This window comes from Epargyreus clarus, unplaced genomic scaffold (assembly GCF_041222505.1).
Source record: "Epargyreus clarus isolate Ecla_fem2 unplaced genomic scaffold, WU_Ecla_fem_2.2 ptg000032l, whole genome shotgun sequence".
Classification (NCBI taxonomy): domain Eukaryota; kingdom Metazoa; phylum Arthropoda; class Insecta; order Lepidoptera; family Hesperiidae; genus Epargyreus; species Epargyreus clarus.
The window spans coordinates 4,488,650-4,493,771 of NW_027332237.1; the positions used below are offsets into that span (position 1 = coordinate 4,488,650).

The 5,122-nt window shown below is 38.6% G+C and overlaps 1 long non-coding RNA gene across 1 annotated transcript; it reads left to right on the top strand.

The window, feature by feature from the left end:
* The first annotated feature begins 2,654 nt into the window (after nt 1-2,654).
* Nucleotides 2,655-4,504, top strand: LOC140755197 (uncharacterized). The gene is made up of 2 exons (XR_012103746.1): nt 2,655-2,999; nt 4,391-4,504. It is a non-coding gene; the product is annotated as an uncharacterized LOC140755197 (long non-coding RNA).
* The last annotated feature ends 618 nt before the right edge of the window (nt 4,505-5,122 follow it).

Below are 5,122 nucleotides of genomic sequence, written 5' to 3' on the forward strand. Positions count from 1 at the left end.
GTCTGGCCGGGGATCGAACCCCGGACCCGCTTCAGACCGTGACCGCTCCGCCACGCGGGTCGTCAATTCTCTTTTCCTACTTCAGTCTTACAAAAAAATCCATACCCAGCAATTACCTCTTACCATCACAAACATTAACTTGTTTCTTTTTCATAAAACAACTTAAAGACCCCAAACTCACAAAACATTTGACAAACGCAAAGCTCAAAAGTGAAAGTATAACCCACATCTTATGAAAAGGGTCCCATAAAAACGAAATATAAAGGTTTACAGTGTTTTATCAGGAAGCCAGGCCAAATATGTCGCCATGGGGCAATATCACGGGTTACGGAGGGCTAAGCGACCCGCATTTGTCGACCTTAACATACTGCTTACCCCGCTTTGCTTATTTTAATACTTTTGGGTCAAAGTTTATATGTATCGAATCTGTTAGATCAGTTTACGTTTTGGAAATTGAGACAGTTCTTATAGCTCTTAAATAGTCATAGCTTAGTGGTTAGGTTAGGTTAGGTTAGGTTTATTACTCACTTTCATTGGGGTCCGAGGTTTAAATCCCAAGCACGTCGGATTTTTCAAAGTTTACGTATTAGAAATTAAACCTTAACGGCGAAGGAAAATATGGAACATGGAAACCTGGGAGATAATAAGAAAAATCTCGAAGGTATGTGAAGTCTACCAATAAGCACTTGGCCAGTGCGGGGGACTATGGCCTAATCCTTCTCAATCTGACAGGAGACCCGTGCCCAGCAGTGACACAGTAATAGGTTGACAACGTTGCCGTGAAAACTTCAATGCTAATTTATTTATGACTAGTTTTTGCCCGCGGCTTCGCCCGCGTTTATTAAGTTATCAGTTAAGTGCGATCAGTTAAGTGATGCAAAAACAACATGAAATGGAAGAATGCTCTAACAACTAAATTTTTTAAATATTTTTCAAATACGAAAATAGTTGACAATGACAATTTCAATTATCAGAACTGGTTACATTTTCTTGTTAGGAGTGAGGCATCGTTACTAATCTATGATTAAGATGATAACATTCATATAACAGTAGCATTACCATGAGTTGGCATAGAAACGCCACTATAGAAATGGTAAATAGAAAACTATTGTCATTTTGCTAGTGAATAACATAACTACTATCGTTACGGTATTTCTTGACAACGTCTGTCAAATTAATGACTCATGGGACCAAATTTGTAAGGCAATAGATCATAATGACATTTGCTAGCGATTTGATTTCGATAGGTTTTTTACGTATCGAGTTACGTCACTACGGATTTTAGTTCTACGAGTAACCACCAGAGGCGCTGTACAATTTTTCATACATTTATTTTACGCAGTCGCTAGCGAGTAATACTTTTGTAAACTCATGGTAGTCCTACTGTATGTAAACAGGTGTGAACTATACTGTATGCTTCCTTAACTAAGACTGAAACTCCTCCACGCTCGTTAATTTTCACTGAAATTACACCAAGTATTACAAAACAGACATTTTCCGTGAAACAAAGCAAAGATGTTAATATTTTCATTTGCATTACAACTTTTGTCTTATTGTTTGAAGTGGGTTTTCAAAAATTCACTTCGCATCTCAATACGAATTTTCCGGAACTAAAAGTGCCAATATTTTGGTTTAAATCTATTTCTGTAGATTTTTTTGCAAGTATAATCCGCGTAAAACAGCGCTCTGAATTTAGAAACGAATCGCGTCGTTGTTGCGAGTAAGTGTAGTCATACAATTTGCTATGGCGACGCGATTCATTTCTATATTCAGATCAGACTAGCACTTTTACGCGGACAGGCCACTACGGACTATACTACTGTCCATGGACATTTTTAATCAGTCCTAGACATGATTCGATTCCTACCTGAGGTCGGTCACAGACGGCCTGTTACACAGGAGGACTAAGCTGGAACGACCAAGAAAAGTATGTCTCCCTTATCACATTCAAACCAGAAGACAGTATCACTTAAGTTCTGCTATTAGTTTTTTTTTTTTTTGTGTTAGTTTTTTTTTTTATAACCCCAGATAGGATTAGATATTCCTACCTGAGGTCGGCCACAGATGCGCCGCTACCACTGAGAGCCTTTAAAACGAAACACAGCAGCGCCTAACACTGCTGTTATGAGGTAGAAATAGGTGTGGCGGTGATACCGCCGGAGTCGAACGACAAAAGGTTCTACCACCTTCACGAAAGTTAGAAATAGGTGTGCCGATGGTGGCGCAAGAGTCAAATCAAAAGGGTTCTACCACTGCGTAGTTTCCGCGCGCGCCACCTCGAGACTTGATGGTGTTTTGATCTAGAACACATCCATCCCCGTTATGGGGATAGGAGATGGGCGTGGGGAGCCCTTCGCCTACTGCCTGTTTGTTTGTCAGACCTTTATTTTAAAAATCTTAATTGGTTCCTAACAAATAATATTTTAGGATGAATCAAACTCCTATATATATCTTAACGTTCGGAATTATTATATAAATCCGTCATCTTATGGTCAACAAAACAAATAAATTTCACAAAAACAGTTTTCTATGAACTGGACCTGAGCTGTATTAATATTCATAGAACAAACACACATAACACAAGGTCATTTACAAAGTCAACTAGAAAAACATGTCTAAATCAAACAAAAATTATTACTCATTCCCTATGACGTTAAAATTTCAATAACACTGCTGACCAAACAATTAATATTCAGCTCACATCGAAGCAGACGGTCTTTGACTGTCGAAATAAATTACCATCTCATTTCCCCTTTTCTTTTAAACGTTTGTTCACTTGCGTCAATGTTGCGGTTCCGGTTATTAAAACGAGTATATAAGATGATTGTTATTAGGAAAAGTCGGATTTTTCAAGAAAAATGGTGAAATTAAGGTTGAAATTGTTCATTGTTTTGATGCTGGTTGCGGCTGTTGCCTGCGCCGAGAACGCCACTACTCCGGCGCCTACTACTCCTGAAACACCTGCACCGCCTACCACTCCTAAAACACCAAAATGCAAAGTGAGTACAGTGAAATTACGAACACAACTGTCAAACATGACGACCCGTGTGGTGGAGCGGCTACCATAGCGGTTTAATGCGCAAAGGGTCCAGGGTTCGATCCCGGCCAGACAGATTTGGGTGTGACCCCGGGAAGAACAGCGATTTGTGTGGTCTCATATCGCTTTAATCATCAGGGGATGTGAGAGGAGCGTAAATTTCTCCCCCCAGGGCAGAGCCCGATAGAAAGGCATCGCGTTAGGAGGACTCCGATTGTATTCCGTTGGAGATCCCGGAGGTCTCCACCAAACGGCGGGAACGGCCACCGGGGGGATTTTAGTGCGGTAAAAATCCCACATAACCCGGCGTCACTCCCATAGCGTCGGATACCTTTTAAAGGTTTCCCCCTCGTCAACAAAAAAAAAGGGTTTGGGTGTTTGTGTCTCTGTGTGTGTCCTTAGTACTCACGGTATAAGGAATCCTAGTGTGGGGTTGTGAGTGTAGAAAGCGTTTTTTTAAACCTGTGTAATAAGACAAGGGCCTGTGTAACCCTTCTCTTCACGTCTCTTCTCCATAACGAAACACCTTGTAAAGTGGTAGTAGTATAAAAAAATATTGATTTGATTTGAACATCGCACAAGCTTGTATCATATCACACATGCTTGTGTTTTATTGTTATTCACAAGCGAATTGAGCAGAAATATCAGAATTTTGCTTGGCCTCTAGTATGTCCCGTGTGAGATCACAAGCCAAATTAAATTGACTGGAGTTGGTCAGATTCCAGTATTACTAAAATATAATAGAAGCATTTAGTGAAAATAAAGACACGATTCAATCTGTATTAAATAAAAAAATGCGCAACTTTAAAAAGTGTGAATTAGTGGACTTCGTAAACCTTTAAGAATTTTTAACGAACTTTCAGTTGTGCAGGTTACTTGTAGTTCTTTCTTTCACCGTTAAAACAAGTGATGATGAAGTTCTAATAGGCATGAAGGTGGTAGATCTTGGTTTGAATCTGGCGGCACCACCGCCACACCTATTTCTACTGAATAACAACAGTGTTAAGCGCTGATGTGTTCTAGTTTGAAGGGTGTGGTAAGGGAGACATACTTTTCCGAAGCGTTCCAATTTAGTCCTCAGGTGTATCATCGCATCTGTGGCCGACCTTAGGTAGGAATCTAATCATGTCTAAGGTTGATTACAAATGTCCATGGGCAGTAGTCACTTACCATCAGGTGGATTGCATGCTCGTCTGCCACTCCTATATTATATAAAAAAATGAAAAATAGACGTGTGATCCTGAGATTGGAACCACGGCATCCTCGAGTGGGAGGCTGAGTTTCAACCATTTGGCTCACTGCAAAAAAAAAGTGTTATTAATAAATAATTTAGTTTTTTATGATCTTTTTCAGAATGGCCTCGTCAATATAGCTTCGGACATAGTACAAACAGTCGAAGGATTTTTTGGCTCTCTCTTTTAAATATTTGATTCGGACCGGACAACTTTAAATAAATACATATTCCCATGTGTATTTTTTATTTCTATCACTTAAATTAAGTACTTTTTGTTTCATCTAATAATAATTATCTTGAATTATGAAAAATGAAAAATGAAAATGAAAAAATGATTTATTGATTCACAGATACATTACAAAACGTTGCCAGGGCCCCTGTACTGAGTACAACTCGTATTACTGGGTACCCCGCTCAAACCTCCTAGAATACAATTGAATCAACTTATAATATATTATGTAGAAAATAATAACAAAGTTTGATATATCCACCGTGCGTTTGTGATGTTTGAATGTGCGTGTGTGAGTGTATATGTGGTGTGTGTGTGTGTGTGTGTGAGGATGTGTGTTTGAGTGATGTGTATTGTGTGTATGGGAAATTATGTGAAGTATGTTTCCATAATTGTTTGTAAATATTATGTCTATGAAACCGCAATAGTATTAAGATGAAAGATGAGATAATACTAGTATTTTGATAGTATAAAAATATTATACTAGTACAAGTACTAGTAGTAGAAGCGGTCCCCAACATGACGACACTTAAATCAAATTATTACAAGTATGTGTGTGAATTATTTAGTTTTCTATTTATTTATTACTTTATTATAGAAAGCAGACACTAATCTAAAAACC